General features: G+C 34.8%; 1 protein-coding gene across 4 annotated transcripts in view; it reads right to left on the bottom strand.

Moving 5' to 3' along the window:
- Positions 1-26634, bottom strand: part of RALGAPA1 (Ral GTPase activating protein catalytic subunit alpha 1) — a 323542-nt gene that overhangs the window by 23412 nt on the left and 273496 nt on the right. The window lies entirely within an intron of this gene.

Here is a 26634-nt window from a genome sequence, read left to right on the forward strand (position 1 = left end):
TGTCATTAATACTGAATGCTTTATATACTACTACTACTATTGCTGCTGCAATTAAAAGGCCTCAATATAAAAAAGTTTGCTCCTCTCCCATTTTTTAAGTGGTCATGGGGACTAAAACATTTCATAGTCTTGAAATAAACTTGAGGTCCGTGAAGGTTAAAAAATATTTTAGTAACTGTATTTCAACAAAATTGGGTTTCTTTATTATACTATGTATGCTATTTTATGCATTTAAAAACTTTACTCTGAGAAGGCGTCTCCAGGCTTGACTAGACTGCCAAAGGGGTCTGTGACACAAAAAAGATATAAGAACTCCTCATTTTCAGCTGAGTGACCTCAAAGGCCATCTAGTCCAACCCTTTACTTTTACAGATGAGGAAACTGAGGCTGGGGAAAGTTATGTGACTTGACCAACACCACATAGGTAGTAAGGGTCAGATAGAGATTTTTAATCCAGGCTCTTTAAAATTCTAGAGTAATTATGCTTTTCACTGCAACATGCTGCCTCACATTTAGAAGAGAATGAGAAGGAAGACAAGGAAAATGTACCGGTGTTTATTTTCTATCATCTGCATTGGTAAAGCTTTTGCTTCCAAATATTTTTCAAAATGGCTGCAACATCCACAGTATTAACTATAGCTTTTCCTCTTATCTCTCTCCAAATTCCTCAAATAGGTTTTTCATTTGAAGAAAAAAAATGAGTTAACATGTTACTTATGTTGGTAGTTATCATTTTTTTTGTTTTGTTTTTGTATTTTGGCCTTACTACAAAATTTTTTAAAAATTATTTTAGTGATGCTTCTTAATTTTTGACATAACTATCATTTACTGACTACTCACAGCCTAAAAGAACATTACTTGGTAAAAATGAGAACTATCAAACAAAACAAATCAAGATTTTGGCCATGCCTGATAATGTATGCATCATTCCACACCTTAGTCCACCACTTTTCTACCATGGGGTTGGAGGCATTTTTCACCATCAGTCCTCTGAACTCACAAATGGACATTACAGTGATCAGAGTTCTGAAGTTTCTAAATGTTGTTTTACTTTATATTATTGTGGATACTGTTATACTCTAATTATGAACTTCTATAATACCATTTCTCAAATAGGCAAGGTTTATAGGTTTATAGCAAGACTTATAGAATGAATCCTGACGACAGTTCTGTGGTATACAAGATCCTGAATATTCTTTCCAGTGCACATAAATGCATGTTTATTAATTAAATGAGATATGCATATTTAGGAAACAACTTTTGGCACTGAGTAATTTTATAGTGAGATATTAGCATATATGACATTTAAAACTGCATTGCAGACTCACTTTATCTCTGAATGCCCTGTTAATTAATGCAGATTTCCATGTTGTAATGTTACTTTCATTTTGATTTTTTATTTGTTAACACATAAAAACTGGAACAAGTATAGGCATAGATATGAGAAATTCAGTTCTCAATGTTTCATGGGGGAAAATGGTAACTGGACACTTGAGTTGACTCAAGAATGGCCAAATATTAGTATTATTATATAAAATATTAATACTAGTTTAGATCTGGAATACTGCACCCATAGTTGAAAATTCTTATTATGTGATTATTTTTATTTATGTATTATTAGGTGATTATTTTTGTCAAGTGAACATTTCTCATTTGGGTCATACTGATTTTTTTCAAGAGTTCTTGAAGTCTTTATAAGAATTATGTTGGTGACAGCATTATTCAAGAGGCTTGTAAAACAAAAATAAGATATATACATACAGAGTATTTCAAAAGTTTTAGTGCCATAAACCTTAAAAACTCTGTGTTTGCTAGATCTATTGCACTACAAGCTAGTACTGCACAGTAAGTATATTTCTCTGAAACAGAGATTCAATAGGTACTAGATGGATTAAAAGGTACTTCTGATTTGTTGGCTTGAAATAACTTTATTAGTAAGGAACTAGGGAGAAGCAGAAATAATTACTTTTTACAGAAGCTAATTTCTCATCAAGGCCTAGAAAGAGAAGTATGCTTTGTCACGTGAGTAGCCATACGTATAATTCACTGAACAAAGAGAAACACAAATCTTCTCTGTCATTAATAGTGTATGCTTTATATGCTACTACTACTGTTACTGCCACTACCACTGCTGCTGCTATTAAAGGACTGCTTACTGGATAAATGATTCATCACTTTCCGTAACTTTAAAATATACTGTTATTATGAAATTCTTCAGAATTTGACAATATCTATCATTAAGGAAAAGCTGTAATTTATCAGGGAAAACAAAGCTAGGCTTGAATCTATCCCTTTAACCATACTGCTAAGTCTATACTGTTTACACTGCATCTCAATTAAGAGAGAGGCAGGACACCTGGTACTTTAAGTCCCATGGATTGCCAGATGACTCAAAATCCATAACAGGTGCTAAGGCAGTGAGAGTGTAGCTCTATTAATGCAAGCTGAAGTTGGATAAAATTTTGACTTAATTGTTTATAAATCACTCAATTATTATATGAAAATTTTAAGTAAATTAAGCACTCATTATCTTTTCTACTGGGGTTAATGTTAATTTTAAAAAATTAACCTTAATATTTAGTCTCTGGAATCAAGCCTAAAGATTCCGAAAAGTCTTGTTGCTTTTATGAATATTTTAATAATTTCTGAAAATTAAAATAACTGTAATTATTTAAAATATGCATGGATTTTAATAAGAGATGAAAAGAAATAATATAACCAGAAGAAAAAACTAGTTTGGATTTCAATTAATCTGTGGAGAAAACAAAACCTTGCACTGTAACTTGACAATATCTACTTTAAAAGCTATTCTTGAAATGTGCAGTGACAGCATAATTATAAGAGGACTGAATAAGTTCTTTTATAAACATTAACAGCAAAATTTTTCTTAAAAGATAAAACACCTTATGTAATGAAAAAATATAATATTGTATTCCTTCTTTTAGTAACATTTTCAAAGACCTATATTTGAAGAAACTAAATCTATTGGGATTTAATATTAAAACTCAAAATCCTGTCAAAGACTAAAATAGGAAAAATAAAATTTACAGTATACAATTACTTAAGAGCTATCACTAACCTAATTTTACACTAATTTGATTAAGATTGTTTTAATATTATAATTATCAGGAAACAAAAAAAAGTGATTTTATTACCAAGAGTAAGCAGTAACAAAGTACAGCAAACTGTCATTTAAGACAGTGTCATACTATCTAAGATAAGCAGCACAAGGCCTTAAACTAATGCACTATATGCCTCCAGGGAGTGATGGACTTAGAGATTGGCCTTTAACATCAAAATCTATCCATTAATCTTGACTTAAATATAATCTACTATTCTGTAGCAAGAGGAAGAATGGTCATTTAATGAATTACTATTTCTGAAATGCAGTTGTGAGGCACATTCACTAAATCATTTAAAAGGAGATGCAATACTAGTAATTTTAACAAAACCAAAGATCACTAAATATTACACAAATATCTGTTTAGCACAGATTCCTCCTCTTCTTCCTTTCCCCATCCTCCCCTAGTTTCTAATAGAACAGAAAGTTTTCTTTAAAAATCCCTCCCTGATATTTTATCATGACACACATTAATCAACTACTTAGCCCAATTTAAAAATCCTCTATGTAAATATCTACGGTATGACTGCAGGGCCAGACTCCCTGGGGATACAAAATGTCACCATTAAAAAAAAACAAACAAACACAATATAGCACTGGTTCTCAGTAAGAGAAAGACTAATATTCAACTCTACAACTGTTTGCTGACTAAACTGACCAAGAGGAAAACAAAAGCCCGGTAATAAGTATTTATACAAACATTATGGGCATGCATTGCTTCAGGAATAGAAAAAAAAAAACCAAACTCTGCAAAGTAGCTAAGAAACAAAATCTGATATGCTTAGAATTGTTGTCATTCAGTATAAAATCCATTGTTTAATATTTATTAGATGTGTTTATTAAGATATCATATTTACTAATATTAATATATCAATAATTTATTATGCTAAAATTAATTTATTCTCGATTTTGTGTATGAGATTTTCATTTTAAAGAGTAAATACAACTCTAGATTAAAAAAATATATATATTATATGCATGTATGTGTATAAAAGTCCCAAATTAAAATTTTTCTTTGTCCTTTCTGAACTTCATGTACTATTAAAACATAAATCAAATACTAACACAAAGGTTCTACAAGTGGTTATTTAATTATACTAATTTACTTCAATGGATACAATTTAAATGAAAGTAAAAACTCTTCTCAAACAAATGAACAAATGTAGAGACATCGGTTCCAATATCTATTTTTGCCCCCTTTTCTATTTTGAGCTGCAATTAGTAAAGCAACCCCATCCTTCTTCCTCCTCAGCGCTCTCAAGCTGTTCAGAGCAGTTTGCAACATTACAATGGCACTATTGTGAATGCTGTTTGGGCTTCCTTCCCACAGAGAGTTAAATGGGCAGTTCCTGCTGCCCATGATTGGTGTCCAGTGAAATAATGCTCAAGAACCATGTTTTGTCAACTGCACGCCAAAGAAGTAAAGCCAGGGAACCCAAGCTTTCATATCATACTGGACCATATGCCAACCCTGATGGCACCAAAAGGTTTATCATTAAGAATCAGTATTCATCATGTCCCTTGTGAAATTTCACTTCACATACCTTATGTGAAATGCAAGGCTTCCCTGAAAACTGAACCTTCTTCACAATCGGCATGAACAGATGGGTGGTAACATTGGTTTGGCAAACATAAGTCAGGATTCTAATAGTATTCTAGTGTTTAAAAAGAGAAGCTTTTGGGAAGAAGTGAAAAGATTTGTGACCCATAACTTAATTCTATTTCCATTGTTCAGCTATTAAAAATTTAATATCAAAAGCCTCATTGTTTAAGCAGTGTGAAAAGAAAAAAATAATCTTGAATTAAAATTAAAACTCACAATTTTAAAGCTGAACATTAACAACTTAATTTCAGTTTTACATTTTATACATTTAATTTTCTTGAGTCTAAATCAGTTCCCCAACAGCTCCTTCAAATTCTACTTTTATTCCATTTTCTTCTCGCAAGAAAATCCAAATTGCAAAAGAGATGATTTATTGTCTTAATTTACATATTAGTTTAAGCATATTATATTGGGAGGTAAGAAATAATATGGGTATAAATTTCTGATCCAATTTTCACTTATAAACAAGTAATGTATGAGTTTTGATAAAAAAAATTACTACTTTATCACAGCAGATAAACTACAGTTTATCAGTTTTGGAATTCTTTATCACCCTGCTGGTTCATTGTTATACAATCCAACTGTCTAGACTGACACATGTGGAACCATACTGTCAAACTGTATTTGACCTAAGAATACAATTTCCTCTGCTGCCATCACTTTTTATCTTCTTTGGTATTCTTTAATATGGGGTTCATGCCTATCAAGGTTTCAAAGAGGAGGGTTAGCTACTTATTTCCGTCTCCTGGCTTTCCTTGTTTTCTTCAGGTCCTCTGCTGAAATTATCTACACTTTATCTTGTAGTCAGTCAACTAGCATTTATTAACTGCAGCTTCAGCTCCTGGCCTGCAGAGTGTAGGGGGACCAAGTGACCAGTCTGAGGGGTAATTTGCTTGCTTTAACCTGCTTGGATTTGGATTGCAGTCTAGGGGGAGGTCCTGGGGTGTGTGTCCAGCTTGCCAGAGCACGTGGAGGCTTCAGAGAGGGCACCCAACTAATACCTCCGGCAGCTGAGAAAACCCCAGTGTTTGGGACGGAAGCTCCCCTGTCTGGTGGCAAAAAGCCCAAAAGTCAAATAATTGAGTGGCAACATGACCAGGCAAAGGAAGCAAAACAAACAGAAGAATCCAACATTAGACTCCTATTTTGGAGACAAAATGGATCAAAGCATGGAAAAAGAGGAAGACAGTGAAGTCAGAACTCCTGCATCAAAAGCTTCAAAGGAAAATATGAGCTGGTTACAGGCCATAGAGGGCCTTAAGAAGCAGATAAGAGAAGTGGAGGAAAAACTGGGAAGAGAAATGAGAACGATGTAAGAAAATTATGAAATGAGAGTCAACAGCCTGACTGAGGAAAATACACCTTAAAAAACTGACTAACCTAAATGGCAGAAGAGGCTCCAAAAGGCAATGAGGCAAAGAATGCCTTAAAAAGCCGAATTTGCCAGATGGAAAAAGAATCTCAAAAGCTCACTGAGGAGAATTATTCCCTCAGATTTAGAATGGACCAAAGGGAAGCTAGTGACTTGAGGGGAAATCAAGATGCTGTTAAACAGATCCAAACAAATGAAAGAATAGAAGGCAATGTGAAATATCTCACTGGAAAAACCACTGACCTGGAAAATAGATCCAGGAGAGATAATTTAAAAATCATTGAACTACCTGAAAGCCATGATAAAAGAAAGAACCTAGAAACCATCCTCCAAGAAATTCTCAAGGAAAATTGCCTTGATGTTTTAGAAAAAGAAGGCAAAATAGAGGTTGAAAGAATCCACTGATCACCTCCTGAAAAAAGATCCCAAAAAGAAAACTCCTAGGAATATTATAGCCAGGTTCCAGAATTCCCAGATCAAGGGGAGAATATTACAAGCAGCCAGGAAGAACCAATTTGAATATTGTGGAAACACAATCAGGATAACACAGGATCTGGCAGCTTGAAGGACTGAAGGGCCTGGAATATGATATTCTGGAGGTCAAAGGAGCTGGGATTAAAACCAAGAATCACCTACCCAGCAAAACTGAGTTTCATGTTCAGGGGAAAATATGGTCATTCAGTGGAATAGAGGACTTTCAAGCATTCTTGATGAAAAAACCAGAGTTGAATAGAAAATCTGACATTGAGATACAAGAAGCAAGAGAAGAAGCATGAGAAAGTCAGCAGGGAAAAGAAATCATAAGGAACTTATCAAAGTTGAACTATTAATATTCCTACAGGGAAAAATAACTGTAACTGATGAAACTTTTCTCAAGTATGAAAATAGTTGAAGGGAATAGAAATATATATATATATATATATACACATATATATATATATGTCTATATCGGAGGGTATATGGGCATATGAATACTATGTGAATGTGTGTATATATGTTTATAGGTATACATAGAGGACACAGAACCAATTTAACAGGAAGGGATGATACTTGAAAGGTGAAATTAAGAGGTGGGAGAGGAATATAATGAGAAGTGATGGAGAGATACAGAATGGGGTAAACTATCTCATTTAGAAGAGGCAAGGGAAAATGGTTACAATGGAGGGGAAGAATAGGAAGGCAAAAGGGAATGGATCAACCTTCTTCTCATTGAATTTGGCTTGGGGAGGGAATGAAATACACACTAAATAGAGTATCTCACCCTAGAGGAGAGTAGGGGGGGAAGTGGATGAGAGGGGGAATGATGGAAGGGAGGGCAGGCTGAGGAGGAGGGAAGGTGGAAGTACCCACTTTTGAAAAGGGTCGGGATCAAAGTAGAGAATAGAACAAGTGGGAGGTGGAATATGAGGGAGGGAAATATAGTCAGTATTTTACAATATATCTACAATGTTAATGTTTTGTATCAGCTAAACATGTTCAACCTATACTGAAGTGCTTATCTTCCCAGTAAGGGTGGGTGACAAGGGAGGAAGGCAATGAATCTTTAATTCAAAGTTGTAAAATCAAATGTTTAAAATTACATATATATATATACTATTATTAATACTATTTTACATGTAATTGGGAAATAAGATATACAGGCACTGGGGCATAGAGATCCACCATGCCGTACTGGAAAAGTCGAAGGGGGTATGGGAGAAGATATGGGAGAGAGCAGATTGGAGGAGGGGATATCCTGTGGGACTGCTATTTTGGGGTGGTGGGCAAGGGAAAAACGGAGAGAAATTTTGTAACTCAAAATCTGGTGGAAATGAATGATGTAAATCAGAAGTTAATAAAGCATTTGAAAAAAGAAAAAAAAAAAAGGACCAGGAAGGGTTCCTTGCAGAAGGTGGAACTTTAGCTGAGACTTGAAGGAAGTCAGGGAAGCCAAATAGTGGAGATAAGGAGGGAGAGCATTCCAGGCACAGGGAAGAGCCAGTGAAAATGTTTGGTACTGAAAGATGGAGTGTTGTGTTTGAGGAACTGCAAGGAGGTTTGGAGTATTGCTGGATTATAGAGTCATGGAGAGAAGTAAGGTTTAAGACTGGAAAGGGAGGAAAGGGGCCAGATTATGAAGAGCTCTGAATACCAAAGAAAGGAATATGCATTTGATCCTGGAGTTAATAAGGAGACGCTTAAGTTTACTGAATAGGGAGCTGATCCGTGTAGTGGGAATGGGAATTTGAAGATTTTCCCTGCCCTTTAATAAGCCTAGGGGAATTTAAAGACCTTCCCTGCTTTGAAAGTAAACTCTGCCCCCTAATAGGTTGAATGTAGTCACATGGAGTCTGTGGTAGGAGGAGTTTGCTTAAGGGTAGAGCAGAGCCACAGGAAGCCAGGAGTCAGAGCTAGAGAGATGGGGAGAGAGAGGAGCTTAGGCAAGGAGATAGAGAGGTTCATGAGTAAATACTGATCTTATATTGATTTGTGGGAAGGCTAAATGATGCTGTGGCTCTTTTGTTATGGTTTATATTTCTTTGGCACTTTGATGGAATCAGCTTACTGGTTTTGGGATTTGGTTTTCTGGTGTCTAAATATTTTAGTTCTGTTCTCTATGTAGAGAATCTGTTATATTTTTCCATCAAGCACTATATGGGACTGTTTATAGTCATGGTCAGTATTGTAAATATTACACTGGCACTACACCAGGTCAGAACTGTACTTTAGAAAGATAATTTGACAGCTGAGTGGAGAATAGAGTGGGAGAGACTTGAAACTGAGGAAGGTAAATCAACCAGTGGCAACTATCTCAATGAGAAGCCATGAGGATGATGTCAGGGGAGAGAAGGGGGGCATACAGGAAATGTTGTGAAGGTGGGCATGGCACAACTTGACCACTAATTGGATAATGGGGGTGGAGAAGAAGATGATGAGGTTAGACTGTGAGATCTTTGAGAACAGGGACTGTCTTTTGCCTTTCTTTGTACCCTTAGAACTTAGCATAGCTACCTCTGATACATATTACCTATGTGATCATTATCAAGTCACTTTACTCCTCAGTGTTGCAGCGATTCTCTAAAAGTATAATTTAAAGAGAAGTTAATCTGCATTGATGGAGAGTGTTCCCCTCACTGATGCCCCGTTAAAAATTCTTTTTGCAACCTTTGTCTTTTTTAATAGGAAACAAGTATAAGAAAATAACATATGGTGGTACAGGAGGAAGTCTTAGAAACCCTAAAAAGGCAGTGTGTTTAACTTTGTGAAGGGTGAAACATAGAAGCCAGGGAATGGTTTTGTTTATTCTTGTATTCTCCATCAAGGAAGAGGAGTCCCTGTTTTGGGGTGAGGTTTTATTTTTTTTGGTAGTGGAGGAAGAAAGGTCAGTGGCATTCTAAGTTGGATCTGTGAATATATTTCCACATACAAAGATAATTATACACACAAGTTTGGTTCTGTACATTGTCTATATTATAGGGTAACAACTTCAGGCACATCAGAAGTTAAATAAGGGTTTTATGGAATGGCTTAGTAGTCTAACAGCTATAACAGGTAAAAAGTTATTTCAAGATCTGAACTATTTTGCCAACTAAATTTTTGGAATGCAATTCTTAAGATGGGAACAACTGTACTTGAAATAAATATGTAATATTTACATAAAATATATGGTCTCAAATAATTAAATTTTCCTGTAAGATGAAATGGGAGAAATATTGACAAACCTTGTTAAGAAGGTTTCAAATTTGTGTTCTAGTTAATGGCAAAATGCATCAGCAGTACCAATCAGTTTTGTTTTAATTTGGTGTGCATATTTTAGTCTATCTGGACAATAGAATCAATCAACAAAAATATTTATTAAGTGCTTATTTTTCAGAATTGTGCTAGGCATTGGAGACATGACACAAATAAATAGAATTTGCCTTCAAGAGGCTTAAATTCTGAAGAGAAAGAAATGTACATAAATCTGTAAATACAAAATGAATACAAGGTAAAATTTATGGGGAAAAGGATCTAGCAGTTGGAGGATCAAGAAAGGTTTCATGCAAAAGGTGTTACCTGGGTAGAATTTAAAAGGAAACAAGGAATTCAAAGAGGTGGAGACAGAAGATGGACTACTCTGAGTGAGGAACAGTAAGGTGGCTGAGTCTTATTTAGAAAAAGAGAATAATTTTAATAAGGTCGAGAGAGGCTTTAAAACTCTGACAGAAAAGCTTGTAAAATTGATTCTAGCAGTCACTGGATTTTACTTAATATGGGAGAGATGAGCACTCTAAGAAAATCACATTGATTTGCTGGGATGACTAATTTTAACTGGATATTTTAAGAACTTAGAGTTCTGATAATGTCTGGTAAATTAAAAAAAAAAAAACCTGAATTCAGGCATTTAAGAATAAGCATCAAATCCAAAAGTAAGTTAAGAGAAAAATATTAATACTGATTTTGGTAGAAAAGCCACAAACTTAACTCTGGGGCACAAATGCCTAGCCTCATAGGCTTTTGTATATTAGCATACAGTTATACATGTAAAAATTTACATATTTAAAGAAAAGGGCAAACTGTAATGAAAAACTTAACAGTTCAAAAATATTAAAAATGATATTTTATAGTAGTTTTAAATTTCTACCTCACCTGTTAATTATTTAATAAATCATAAACGATGTCTTACATAATAAAAATAAAATTTTAAGTAGAAATTTAGGTTGATCAGCAGTTTCTAGTGGCTAGAATCAAAAGAATTTAACAGGATGATTTGAAATTTTTCATTGTAAAAAATTCTTTGAACAGGTAACTAGTAAAATAATGGTTGAAAATCAGGTCTACAATACCTTCTAGATCCAATTTTTAGACCACTGCCTCTTCCTGCTTCCCAGTGTTGCATTTCAATTCAAACTGCACGATCAACCCAATAAATTGGGATCAAGGGATATTAAGCACTATAAAATACTTACCCTGACAAAACTAGAAATTGCAAGAAAATATATTTCAAATACAAGTGAGGCCAGACAAGTAAAGAGGAGGTATCAAAACTTGAAAGAGTTGTCAATACTGACAGATTACTGTAATTTTGGCTGTCAGGATGATCGATTTGAGCTGCATATGCGGATCAATACTTTCCTCATTTAGTGAACAACATTAGATATGTAGTTACAGAAGATGTTCCTAAGGTAAAATTCAAGCTGTACTTAATGAACATAAATAGAACAATTTATGCTGTGGAATTTTAGTTGGCATTTTTATAGGGCATAAAAGAACTGATGCAACAGTAAACATTTTAATTTAATTTTTTAGGTTAATTCTTTTTAAAAATAATTTTGTTTCAAGGATTAAATTATTAGCTGTTGTAATTTTTTCAAAGGTAGCACTATATTAATTTCTAGTACATTTTGTGGCAAAACTGTTATGTTTTATGTATTTGCTTAAGAAAACAGTTTGTCACCAATAGAATTTTTCTTGTCATCTTACTAGTTTTGTAAGCTTAACAATCTGATTTAGTAAATTCTGTTAATTATTTTTATAGTACAGGATGATATTTAACATGTATCTTAAATAGAACTATATGATTTATGAGTAAAGCATTTTAAAATTTTACATATTTATCTTCAACTTATACATTGTAAACTTATATTTTATTCTGAAATATTAAGTTCATAAAAAAAAATCACATCTTTTTTTAGGTTTTCAGTTAGTCATCTTTCCAAAAGATGTTTACATGTTTGTTAACTAAACACTTAAAAGGTTAGGTTGTTTAAACTATATTCTTTAGTCCTTACACAAAGCACAGTGCCTTATAACCTGAAAATGTACAAAAAATGATATGACTATAGAAAGAGATTTCCTCCTTCAGGGTTACAAAGTTAAGACTCTGTTACGAAAATAAGAATACTGTTAAATTATAAATAGAATAACAAAGAAATCAAACACAATGGGAGGCATGTGGTAAATTAGAAAAAGCACTGCCTTTGGAGTTGAAGGACCTGGGTTCAAATTCTACCTTTGACTCACTATCCCTGTGACCTTCGGCAAGCCTCTGAGGCAGGTTTCAGCTTCCTCATATATAAAATGCTACATGGCTTCTGAGGTCCTCTGAAATTTTAAATCTATGATCCTGTATGTCCTGATCATAAGATACAAAACTATATATTAGACTAAGGATCCCAAGTTCCAGATTATTATTTAAGATATTTAATAAAATATATGCAATAAGCCATTTTCAAAAAGGAGTAAGTGCTTAAAATTTGTTCACATCTTTTAGAGAAAACCATGTAGTACCCCACTAATTATCCACCATTGTAAGTATTCTTGAATAGTATATAAAACAGAGTAATCAGGGTAATATAAAAATTTTACAAAATCACACACTAGAATGACTAGACTATATTGGAATATGAAGTCAAACATCTCCCAAATTATAAATAATTTCTTCCTGAAACCTCTTTCATTCTCTTCTTGTGAAGTCCTGAATGTGAACTAACACTTCTCTAGATCAACTAAGTCCAATTTTAATAATTTAAAAATAAGATTGAAAATTATTAACTTTAAATTTCTTTGTGTGACTTTAAAAAAATACATTCCCTTTAGATTCACAATAATTCTGTAGACTGGAGAATAGGTCTAAACCTGTTACAAAAAAAAATAATACATTTTCTTTTTAAATAAAAGTAGTAAGCACAAAATATGATCTACTATAAATTGGCAAAATGATGTATTTTGATGCTCTATCCACAGAACGGATCTTACCTCAATGCCTCATCATGCCATTAAGGTGAACATGGATCTTCAAAGGCCGTGCTACCAGAATCAAAGTTCCAGCTGGTTTTACTTGGATGGGAAAGCAAAGATTCTTATAGCCCTAGCAACAAGCTGTGCCTGTCATTTGAAAACCAGGTTAGCTAACTGGAGAGGCTTGTTATCAGAAAGTTGGTCATTTGATGATGAATTCTTTTGTCATGGCAACAGGTAAAACAGAAAAGAATAACTAGGCCTCAATCTTGCACCAAAGTAATGGAGTGAGAGACAAGGGAGTAGGGAGTGCTAAGAAGTCAAGTTTTTAGACTGTCTACAAACAGTAATTCAACTGTTGGTACTATAAATGTGACATCTTTGATCAACAACTTAAGAGTGGATATGCTACTGGAAGAATTAAATGGCATCTATGTTGACAATCTCATAAACAAAACATTTGGCAAGAGAGGTGAGAAATAGAGGAAAAGAGGGCCTGGATCTATAATAGTGTAGGAAGTTCTCAGATGAGCAAATACCCAAGAACTCTGCAACTTAACATTTGAAGAACAGTATGGAGGGAGATGACAACAGATATGATGCCTTATGGAAGAGAAAAAAAAAAAGGAGGGAAAACAAGCCTTCATAGAGCTTGTCTAGATAATCCTGAGAGAAGTTCTGACAAGTTAGGATTATTTGTAAGACCAGCTTTTCTTCATTGTCTCAAAATAGTAAGAAATGGACCAAGTGGAGTAAAATGACAAAAACGAACAAAAAGTGTTATCTGATATAATTCTGGAAATGTTAGCAATAGCAGTTAAGTCAAAAGAAAGAAATTAAAGGAAGATATGTAAAGCGGAGATAAAACAAGTCCTGTTTGGTGATGTTCTGATAGTATACTTGAAAAATCTTAGGGAATCATCACAAATACTGAGACAATTTGCAACTTTAGCAAACTTGCAGGCTACAAAATAAACCCTAAAAAAAAAAAATCAACAAGATTTTTACAGTCAAAAACCAAAAACCCAAGAAGCAACAACAGAAAGGGAAATTCCATTCCAAGTAACTTTTGAAGTAATTTCAGTTGTGTCCAACTCTTTGTAACTTTATTTGGGGTGTTCTTGGCAAAGATACTTGAGTAGTTTGCCATTTCATTCTCCAGCTCTTTTTACAGATAAGGCAAACAGTGACTTGTCCTGGGCCACACAGCTAGTAAGTGTCTAAGGCTGGATTTGAACTCAGGTTTTGTGACGTTAGGTCTGTGTTCTAACCACTGCACCATGTAGCTGCCTGTATTCCAAATAACTACAAAATACACAAAATATCAAGCATACATCTACAAAAACATATGAAAAAAGACGTGATTAGATTCACTAATAGATATCTGATTACATAATTTTTCTTGAAGAAATAAAGAACAGTTTAAACAGCTAGAGGAATATTCTATTCTCATGGCTAGGCTCTACCAATATAATAAAAATGACAATACTATCAGATTTTAATTTTAATTTGATTTTAATGCTTGTGCCAATAAAATTATCAAAGGGATACTTTGCAGACCTTGACAAAATAAAAACAAAATCCATTTGGAAAAACAGAGACTTAGGTTATCAAGGGAAATAATGAAAAGATGTAGGGACAAAAGAGTTCTATTACTTCCAGACTTCAAACTATTATAAAGCAACAGTCATCAAAACCATTTAAAAAATAGAAAGGGCAGCTAGGTGGTGCCTAGATAGAGGGCCAGGCCTGGCTCAGGAAGACCTGAGTTCAAGTTTGGTTTCAGACAGTTACTATCTGTGTAACCCTAGGTAAGTCACTTAACCCTGTTTGTCTTATCTGTAAAATGAGTTGGAGAAGTAAATAGCAAACCACTCCAGAATCTTTGCCAAGAAAACCCCAAATGGGGTCACAAAAAGTAAAACACAACTGAACAACAATAACAAATAAAAAGGTAGATCAATATAGCATATTAAATAAGGGAGAATAAGAAACAATAGAACTCAACAATCCAGTGTTCAATAAAATGCAACATAAATTACCTGAGAAAAACATTACTTATTTAATAAAACTGATGGAAAAACTAGAAAACAGTCTGGCAGAACATATTCCATACCATATCCTAGAATATATTCTAAATGGAAATGTGACCATAAATATTAAAGATCATACTAGTAAAAAATGAGAATAGAAGCAGATCATATATCTCTCACAACTAAGGTTAGGCAGTGTATTTTTTTTTTTTTTAAGCAATCGGGGTTAAGTAACTTGCTCAAGGTTACACGGCCAGTTATTTCTGGGTGTGGTGCTGAGTGTCTGAGCCTGGGATTCGATCTCCAGATCGTCCCAACACTGGAGCCGGTGCTCTTACTCACTGAGCCATCTGGCCGCCCCTAAGCAATTGGGGTTAAGTAACTTGCTCAAGGTTACACGGCCAGGTGTTTCTGGGTGGGTGCTAAGTGTCTGAGCCCGGGATTCGATCTCCAGGTCTTCTCAACACTGGAGCCGGTGCTCTTACTTGCTGTGCTACCTGGCCGCCCCACCGGCAGTGTATTTTTAAGCAAACAAGAGAGAGAAGTAATTACAAAAGACAGAATAGAAAATTCTCATTATATGAAACTGAAAAGCTTCTATAAAAATACTTCTATCAAATTCTTTAAGAAGGATCTGGTATCCAACATATATAAACAATTAACATACATACATAAACATACAAATATAAATGGCCAAAAACCATTCCTTAAGAAGAGATTGATATAAAGGATATAAATAAACAGTTTTCAAAAGGATAATTGCAAACTATTAATAACTATATGAAAGAAATTCAAACCACTCACAATGTGAGAAATGCAAATTAAAACCAGTCCTAAAGTTTTACTTTACAATGTTAAAAACTGGCCAAGTTAACAAAAGATAGAAATGCTCAAATGTTGAAGGGGTTGTGGAAACCTAGTTGGTTCATCTGTGAATCAATACAATTATTCTGGAAAGCAATTTAGAATTATACAAATAAAGTAACTAAATTTCCATGTTCTTTGATCTACAGATTACATTATTAGGCTTATACTCCAAGGAGGCCATTAATAAGAAGAAAGCTCCCATATACACCAAAATATTTATAGCAGCACTTTCTGTGATAGCAAAAAATTGGAAACAAAGTAGAGGTTGATCAATTGGAACAAGGCTAAACAAATTGAATTTAATGAAATATTACCATGCTATAAAAAATGATCAATGTGATGGATATAGAGAAGCATAAAAAGATCTACATGAACTGATGAAGAGGGAAGTAAGCAAAGCCAAGAAAATATATGCAATGACTACAACAATGTAAACAGAAAAGACCCTCCCGGCCCTCTCTCCCCACCCCAAATGAATGTTCCAAAATTATAAAGAAAAAGCATGTATAGAAAGAAGAAAAATGATTAGATATATCTGCCTCACCCCTATGGAGGGGTTGGAGGTCCTAAAGTGTTGTTCATTATATATATTTTCAGACTTTCTTGATTTATTCTTGACTGGATTCCCTGCTGTATACATTGTTTTCTTTTGTGTTCTGTGACACTGCTTTCTCTTAATTCTCATTTTAACTATCTGGCCACTCTTTTCTCTGTGTTTTTTCCTGGATCTTCCACTCCTCCACCCTCTCACCCCTACCTCCTGCCTACCAAGTATGGGCAGTCCCCAAGGCTTTGTCCTGGTTCCCTTTTCTCTCTCTCTACACTTTTTTATTCATGATCCCATCAGAATTACTGGATTTAATCAGTTATGCTGATTTATCTCTTCTCTTTTTTCTTTAAAAAATATTTGTTATATGGGATGTGGAAAGGAAGGGAGCCTGGGTAAATTTATAGTGATATAAAAAACAAAAGATATGAAAACTTATTTAAAGAAAAACATAGGTACATGGGCAGGAAACCCTAAATTTAATTCACACAAACTTCATTACAAAATTTCAGAACTTAAACATTAAAAAACAATCTTTCAGGAAGCAAAGATGAAGACTTTCACACATCAAGGGAAAAGAGTTTAAATTATGTAAGATTAAAACTTGTTTATGTAAAATGGAAGAAGTGAAATTTGATATTCCAAAAAGCAAAGGAATTTGGTTTGTGATCTTAGATAACATAAAGATGGATCCTCAGAAAAAGAAAAAAATTAATTAATTCCTTCTGAAGAAGCTAGCGGTGAGCAGGACAAACTTCATCAAACAAAAGAAACCTTAATAAGTTAAACAAGTTCACATAACAAAAAGAGACTGATTAGTGTAGGGAGACTAAGACTAAAAGACTTAGCAGTTAATTCAGTGCTCCCAGTACTATTTGTGGTGGTGTTTTTTTTTTTTAAATTTTTTTTTGGAAGGCAATTGGGGTTAAGTGACTTGCCCATATAGTAAGTGTGTTAAGCGTCTGAGGCTGCATTTGAACTCAGGTCCTCCTGACTCCAGGGCCAGTGCTCTATCCACTGCGCCACCTAGCTGCCACCCCCCCCCCCCAGTACTATTAAAATAAAAAAAACTCCTGGAGTGTCACTGAGAAAGCAAAATGAGAATATTTACAAGGATCTTCAGAAATACGGTTAAATAGTCACATACAAAGGACATTTAATCACAGGCAAGAGGAGACAGAGAAAACGTAGATCTTCAGAAACAAATACATATCAAGGATGAGAGGAGACAAAGTAATACCCTTTTAGAAATCCTACGTTGTCTGAAAGTCATGGTACCCCTAGGTCCTGGAAAGAACAACAGTTATTTTATGGGATGGAGTAAGAAAGGAGTAGTAAGGGGGGAGAGGTTCCTGAAGAGTGACAGAGATGAAATTTACCTAGAATCTGAAAAAATGGTTTTATTTCTCAGATGGGGGATCTGAGCTGTAATACAAGCAGTTAATAAGGTCAAAGTCTGTATTCAGCCTGGATTCTCCAACTCTAATTTCAGGGCCTGTGAAATTCTCTTTCATTAGTGAATGGAAATTTCTTGAGGAGCAAAGTTGGGGGAATGAGTTTCTTTTCTTTTCTTGCTTTTTGGAGGGGGAAGGCAGGGCAACTGATGTTAAATGACTTGCCCAAGGTCACATGGCTAGTAAGGGTTAAGTGTCTGAGGCCATATTTGAACTCAGGTCCTCCCAACTCCAGGGCCAGTGCTGTATTTACTGTGCCACCTAGCTGCCCCACGAATTTCTTTAGTGTTAGTATGTCTGATTCCAGGCTTTGCAGATGGCGAAGTGGAGGTCCTAGATTCTAGCAAGTACTCTGCCTTTCATCTTTTATCTCCCCTGGCTCCTTTCCCTCTACCTGCCAGGTCATCCTTAGCAAACCTGCATTTGACCATGATAAGCTATATTCCTCAATCACTCACCCATTTACAGTCAAAGTTCAAGAAAGAATTTTTTTATACTCCTTGCTTCTATTTCCTCTTCTTATCTTGTCATCTTGCCTTCTGATTCTACCACTTGACTGAAATGCCTCCCTTAAAGTTTACTAGTGACCTTTCAATTGCTTCATCTTTCGGCTTCTCTGTTTTATGCTGGATTCAGTCTCCTCCTATCTATTCTGTGTTTTCATTTTAATTATCTGATCCTTCTTTCTTTGTGTCCTATCCTGGATCATTCTCTTCTGCCTACTGTGGGTAGCACCCTAGGCTCTGTCCAGTTTCCATTTTTTTCCCTCTCTCTCTATATTTTTCTTATTCATGATCCCACTGGCTTCAGTGAGTTCAATTATCATTCATAAGTAGATGATTCTCAAATCTGTATACTGCCATACTCTCTTTAGGAAATTCCAATCCATTATGTCACCAAACCTCTGCTGCTTATCCTGTAGGCAATTCAAATGTAATCTGTTCAAAACAAAAACTCATTAAGCTTCATTCCCATTCCTGCCTCAAACCTATGCCTCCTGCCAAATTTCCCATTTGTACCGATGGAACCAATCAGTTAATCTAAAAGTACTTCTTAAGCATTTACAATATACCAGGCACTGTCCTAAACTCTGGAAATACAGAGGCAAAACTAGTACTAAATCCTATAACTAGGAGGCAACATACAAACCACTATGTAAATACAAAATATATATGGGATAAAAGGTAATCTCAGAAAGCACCAGCATTAAGGGAGCCTGGTAAAGGCTCTATAAGCCTTAGAGGCTATTTTCTCAAATCTGGAACTATCCTTAACTATTACTTCTCTTTCTTTCCCAGCCCTTATATCCAATAATTGCTGATTCTTACTGATTCAACTTCTATAACATCTCTGTATCAGTACCCTTCTCTTTAGTCATACACCCTCTACTCTAGTTCAGTCCTCTTACTTAGACTACTGAGAAGACCTCCTAACCACTGTTGTCGCCTCCAGTCTCAACATTCTCTAATTCACCCCTTACACAGCTGCCAAACTGGCATTCCAAAAATATAGATCTGGCCATGTCACCTCCCTATCCCTGCTTCAAAATCTTAACTGTCTGTAAGGTAAAATGCAAACTCTTCTGCCTGTCATTTATCTGGCTCACATTTATCTTTCAAGTCATATTTAATATTACTTCTCCTTATACAACTTTACATTGGCAAATAGCTTGGCTAACTTTGTTCTTTGTATGATATTCCATTTCTTACCTCTCCAGCCCTGTACAAATAATCTTCATGGGTGTGACTAGGTGGCACAGTGAATAGAGCACCGGCCATGGAGTCAGGCGGTCCTGAGTTCAAATCTGGCCTCAAGACATTTAACACAAAAACTAGCTGTGTGACCTTGGGCAAATCACTTAGCCCCACTTACCTTCCAAAAAAGCAAAAAAATAAAAACTAAAAGAAATAATCTTCATGTTTAGAATGTACTCCCTCCTTACCTGCACCCTCCTGAATGCCCAGCTTCTTTCAAAGCCTGCCTACTACCCCTCTCCCCCAATTATTAGCATCCTCTCCCTCTTTAAATGTATATTTACTTATGAATGTTTGTGTCCCCAGTGCCTAGTATGGTATCTTGCTCATAAGGAGTGCCTAATCAATATCTGATGGATTAAACTGAAGGAATCTGGAGCTTCTTCCAAAGTTCTATGCTTTTTCTTTCAGGAATGAATATTTCTGGAAATAGGGCCTCTCAGAAGGTCTTTCAACCAAAGAAAATTGGGAAGAACTTTAATCACATCCTTACTTGGGCTATACAAAGGAGAGGATGAGTTTTTGTCTTTCAGAAGCCACATACTATAGTAACATTTATGTGCAAAGGCCACAAGTGGGAGATTAAATTCTAAGAGTAACCTAGACGAGGAAAGGAGCAAAGGAGGTGAATTAAGTGAACATTTCTTGGAAAAGGATGCCAGGGATGTGTTACTCAAAATAAAAGATGATTAGAGATCTGGCATGCAAAGGGGTGATTTATGTATGCTGGGAGTAAAGGGAAAAAAAGAGAAAAAATAAGAACAGAATCAAGTAACATGATCTTAGCCTGAGGGAGTAGACTGGATTAGATCACTCCTAGGCATATAACACAAGACAGAAATAAACAATAATAATGATGATGATGACAGGTTTGCAAAGTATTTCACAAATATTATCTCATTTTAACCTCACAACTACAAAGGGAGGTAGTCTATTATTATCCCCATTTTGTAGATGGGGAAACTGAGCCTGAGAGAGGTTTAAGTGATTTGCCCAGGGTCAAAGAAAATATCTAAGGCTGGATTTAAACTCAAATCTTCCTGACTTCAGGTTCAGTGCTCTATTGACTGTACTACCTAGTTAGCAAGAAATATTTATAGCTATACATGTTTAACATATAATCAGAAATGAATATGATATAAAACAAAAGGCAATAAGAAGAAATTTTCGAAGAACAGGAAACCCCTTATGTGGTTAAATGTAAGATGATGAATAAGTACCGTGTTCGACAAAAGAAGTTTTTAGTTATTGGTAAATTAAGGTGGGGGTTGGTATGACTTCAATAATAAGCAACAATGATCTTTAAGAGTACATTGTTCTGATTTGCTTTTTTGTTTTCTAAGTTACATACACTTTCTTTATTTTCCTATTTGCACATTTTCAATTTTCAGTGTGACTATCACTTAAAAAAAAAGTGTAATTTCTTAAGACTTCCTAGAAAGAAACACAAAAAAGGCTGACATGGAAAGGAAAACAGTTAAATTCATGACCTTCTGAGGGAAACAAGTACTATATTCTATAATGATTTGCTGTAGATCATGGAACTGTTATGAAATAATATATATACATTTATTATTTATTGAGGGCTGAAGATGGTTTAGAAAAAGAGTTCACTATAGGAAACCTTATTGCTCAGTACCAAGTATCAGTTAAACCAGTACTTTATAAACCTCAAACACACAATCTCATTTGATGTTCACAGTATCCCTGTGAGATAGATAATTATCTTCGTTATTCCCTTTATCCCTAGTTGAAGAAATAGCCTGTGGTTACAAAACTAGTAAATGTCTGAGGCAGAATTTGAACCCACATCTTACCAGCTCCAAGTTCGGTACTTTTTTCCTCTAAGCAACACTGCCTTTTACCATAAGATTTAATAATCAATGAAATTCTTTATCCTAGAAAAGGAATGGCTTCAGGAACATGGTTATTTAAGCCTACTGTCCTCTACTCTAGTAAACTTACTTCTTTCTAATATAATATGATACACTTCTGTCCTGTGAAGGTAGATTTTTCAATCCTTGATTATTTTTTGCTACACTATAAACCTTTTTGACATTTGAAATTTCACTCTTTTAAATGAAATGTTAGGAAAAATACTACTGAAGACTGAGAGATAATCAAAGAGTGACCTTCTGATTAATGTGCGAGAGAGAACCTTACATAAGTCAACCCAAATGAGTTTTAAATTCACCTTTTCTTGATTAAAAAAAAATCGGCAATGGCAATTGGCACAAAGTTGCTGATTTCTCAATTTTCTAAGGCATATGTAAAACATTTCACATTATTTGGAATACTTTATAAATGGTTTCTACAATAAAGAAAGGTCATTATTGGGGTTGCTAGGTGGCACAGTGAATAGAGGGCCGGCCCTAGAGTCAGGAGGACCTGAGTTCAAATTCGACCTCAGACACTCAACACACACAAAAAACTCCAAACTAGCCATGTGACCTTGGGCAAGTCACTTGACCAACTGCCCACCAAAAAGCAAAAAAAAAAACAAAAAAAAAGGTCATTATTAAGTGTATACTTCATACAACATGCTTCTAAAGACACTATTACATTGTGCTTGTGTTTTCTTAAATTTTGTTCCCCAGCTGGGATTTGAGGGAAGAGCTATGGATACAATTTGTATAATTGAAATGGGAGGAGATGGTAGAAAATGAAGCAGCATTCCAGATTAGCTTTCAGTTTGGTCAGGTTCAGGCAGGCTGGTCCTCAGGGAAGTCAGGGTTAGTGGGAGGAACAATGATTGGGTAAGGCTTGGGGGATGGGATTTCCAAATCTCATTCAGGTCAACCAGAGTCTGGACCTTTCTATGCAGAGGTGTACCCCTTTGGTGCATTTCAGTTTGCCTGTCAACTCATCAGTTTTTTTCAAGCTTTATTGCCAATCTCTCAGCAAATTCAACAAAGGTCTCTGTGTAAGCTTAAATTCACCAGGTATGGTTTTTTTTTAACTCCTCTACAAAATTATCTTCTTTCTGAGAAACTTTTCTTTAGGAATATTAGGGTATTTCAGATTCTGAACCCGACAACCTTATCTGTACATCTCTCTCCTGAGGATGAGACTCAGGTAGTCAGTTCATTCTAAGTCTCTTACAATCATCAATAACATGGGGGTACCTTCTGCTTCTTGGGCACTTTTTCAGTGATATTCTCATCCTCTTTAACTTGGATTCCCTGGAGCCCCACATTTTCATCTTCAGAACCAGATTTTTAAATGACTTCCATATTCCTTTGTGTTCATTAGATTTCTCTTATGGTCTATGTTTCTCCCTACAAATTCCACTATAAATGCTAAGACTGTTCATTGTATAATGATTAGGTGATTTTAGAGTCACAAATTTGGTGTTTAACTATTCCTATAGTGGTGACACTGGCCATATAGTGCCTGTTGCATCCTGGTTCCCACTCTTACTGTGCCTCTTCTACTATGTGTGGTCACCCCTTCGCAGTTCATAATCATAAATGCTATTCTCTATTGCTGTTCATTTATAAACTTAAAATATCTCTATTTTGACAATTAAATGTCTAGTTTACAATTAAGAAGATTTTAGATGTATTTAAATGTAATATTAAAAGCCTGAAATCAATCTTTTTAGCTGAAATAACTTTTGTCTTGTTAATAAAAGATCACAATTGTTTCTGAGGAACTATGTAACCAAAGCAACTGACTGTGAATATGCCCTCTGACACAGCAAAACTGCTACAAGGTCTATTCATCAAAGAGATCAAAGAAAAAGGTGCAATACATACAAAAATATTTGTAATACCTGTTTCATGGTGGCAAAAAATTTGAAACTGAGTGGGTGCCCACCAAATGGGAATGAATGGCATAAAGTTACAGAATATGTATGTGATACAATGTTATGGTGTTGTAAGAAATGAAGAAATGATGGCTTTAGAAAAACTTAGAAGACTTAAACTGATGCAAAACAAAGGGAACAGAACTAGGGGAACAATTTACAAAATAACATAATACTGTAAAGACAAATAGCTTTGAAAGACTTAGGAACCCTGATCAAATAGCACATAATAAAACAGTTCCAGGAAGCTCATGACAAAACATGCTATACACCTCAATATAAAAAAGTGATGTATTGGGGTGGCTAGGTAGTGCAGTGAATAGAACACTGCCCCTGGAATCAGGAGGACCTGAGTTCAAATCTGGTCTCAAACACTTGACACACCTACTTGGGCAAGTCACTTAACCCCAACTGCCTTGCCCTCCCTCCTCCAAAAAGCAAAAAAAAAAAATTTAAAAAAAATTTATATATTCAAGAATACAAACTAAAGTGTATTTTTTGAAGGGACATAGCTAATATAGGAATTTGTTTTGCTTAACTATTTACATTTATAATGGGTTTTGAAAAAATATTTAAAAAGAGTAGCAACAGAGTTCTGGAGCATTTGGAAAGAATAATTCAAAATAAGTGTATAAACAGAAGGATATTCACTTGAACATGGTAGACAAAATAATGTCAACACTAGCATAACAGTTTTTCCAAAATAACAAATTAAAAAAATTATTAAATATGAAAAACATTATTTCTTCAATCCATTAAGATGAAGGCAACCATCCTAAAAAAAATGTGGTCTTACATATGCAATTTTCACTAGATTTTCATTACAGAGACTGTTAGATTGATGTTGCCACCATATTGCCACATCTTTTTCTAGACTTTAGGCAACTATAAAAGCTATAATGTGTGCTAGAACTTAAAAGTGCATGTAATCCATATACAACTCAATAATTCATCACATGTAAGAGGAAAACTATATATTGAACTCTCACAGTATGGAACCTGGATATCTGCATTATTCTTAATCCAATTTGGGAATGGTTCATTACCCTTGTAAATAAAGTATCTAAATGCTATTTACTAGCTCATTTTCAGCTGAGTTTATGACTCTATTGAGGGCCAAAAAAACTTTCTTTCTCTCACTAAATTTGACGTTTGTATATAAGATGTAAGATAGAGCTTTCTTTATACAGGAAAATGAAATCACTTCCCTGTTGTGTTCCCTGATTTCCCTCCAATTACAAGTTCAAAGAACTTTGAAAGTAATATTGGGGTGGTCAGGTGACACAGTGAGTAAGAGCACCGGCCCCAGAGTTGGGAAGACCTGGGATCAAATCTGGGCTCAGACACTTAGCACCACACCCAGAAATAACTGGCCATGTAACCTTGAGCAAGTTACTTAACCCCAATTGCTTAAAAAAAAAAAATTAATGTTGACTATAATATTCAACTGACACCAGACCTTAGGATGGATATTAGGATTAAGAAAAAAGTGAGGCAAGTAAAAGTCAGAAAGTAAATATGCTTGCTGAGGCTAACAATACATATGATATATAACTATAGATGAAATTATACCTTGATGAAATGAAAACATTAAAAATGTGCTAAGTGTAAATAGGTTGAAACCCAAAGGCTTATGAAAGAATAGCAATGATGTTAAAAGAAATGGCATTGTATAGTAGACAGAGTGCTGGTCTAAGAGTCAGGAAGAAAACTTGGATTCAAGTCCAGCTAGCTAACTGGATGACCTTGGGCAAGTCAATAAGTCTCTATATAAACTTATATGAAAATGTGTTAAAAAAAAAAAAGTAAAACTCCTGGAAAAAAAGGAATTTTTAAAAGAAAATTGATCTTTATGCATCTAATATTTCCCAAGGAAGAGAGCCACTTTGAGTATCTAGGTATGATATTCTTAATAAAGTATATTGTAAACATAAATTAACAAAATTATAAGTATAAAGGATTAGACTCTCAGCCTTTTGTGAACACAACAGGATATAAAACTGTTGGAATGAATGTACTCCTTGCTAATTTTTTATGTTCTTTAGAAGCTCAGTTCAAGTGCTATTTCCTAAGCAAACTCTTTCCAAGTTTCCCACGTTGTTAGTGCTCATGAAATTACTTCAATTTATTTATATTTAAGAAGTCATTTGAAAAGTGCCTACTGGTTAAAGAAAGGTCCTAGAATACAAAGACAAATTAAAAATAGTCCCTTGTTCTTAAAGAATTTATAATAGAAGTACAAGTAAATATAAGACATATACAAAGGAAATTTAAAAAGTAATTGTGGGTGGGGCAGAGACCAGGGAGAAAAGCATGAAAGGCCTGGTATAGGAGGTAGCACCTGAGCTGAACCTAGAATTCCAAGGGATTCCAAGAGATGATGATGAACAACATTCCTGGCTTACAAAAGCATGGACAAGTGAAATGGACTATTGCATAAAGAATATCAAGCAGGCTAGTTTGCTTAGAAGAGACAGTGCTTGAGTGGGAATAATTTAAAATTTCTTAACTGTTTATTAAAATACATATTAAATAGATGGATGTCCTAATATGGCAGCTAGGTTGCACAAGGGACAGAGTGCTGTGCCTGGAGTCAGGAAGCCTTGAGTTCAGATCTGGACTCAGACATTTACTAGATGTGTCACACTAGGCAAGTCACTTAACTCTGTTTGCATCAGTTTCCTCATCTTTAAAATGAAGAATTAGAGAAAGAAATAGCAAACCATTCTAGTATCTTTGTCAAGAAAACCCTAAATGGGGTCACGAAGAGTCACATGACTGCAACAACTGGACGAAGACGATGACAACAATGAGATGTCCTAATAAGCATTTTTGTAAACTATTTACAACTATTTTGTAAAGTTCAATTTTCACTTTTTTTTTGCTTTTTGGAGGGGGAGGGCAGGGCAACTGGGGTTAAGTGACTTGCCCAAGGTCACACGGCTAGTAAGTATGTTAAGTGTCTGAGGCCGGATTTGAACTCAGGTCCTCCTGACTCCAGGGCCGGTGCTCTATTCACTGTGCCACCTAGCTGCTCCCTAATTTTGACTCTTAAAGATGTCAAGTCTGTACTGAATTTTTAATGTGTAACACATTTAAGAACATCAAACCTATTCTTAATAGTATGAAAATAATGAATACAAAATGGCAAATATACATTTATATAAATTTTTATGATTGACCAGTAATCCTGAAAAGTATATTATTCAAGAATATGAATAATACCATAATCCTCTCCTCTGGGTGTTCTGCCCAAAACGTAGATAAATTTCTAAATTCTGATGGCCAAAATCTACCTAGTTAACTTGGGGTATACTGGATAAATTTTTTTCTCAAAGAGCAAGCCTTAAACCCAATTCACTCTGGATCTCATTGA

The sequence above is a fragment of the Petaurus breviceps genome, unplaced genomic scaffold (genome assembly GCF_028583685.1).
Source record: "Petaurus breviceps papuanus isolate PSGF00001 unplaced genomic scaffold, PetGlider_PUasm1.0 164, whole genome shotgun sequence".
In the NCBI taxonomy this organism is placed as follows: domain Eukaryota; kingdom Metazoa; phylum Chordata; class Mammalia; order Diprotodontia; family Petauridae; genus Petaurus; species Petaurus breviceps.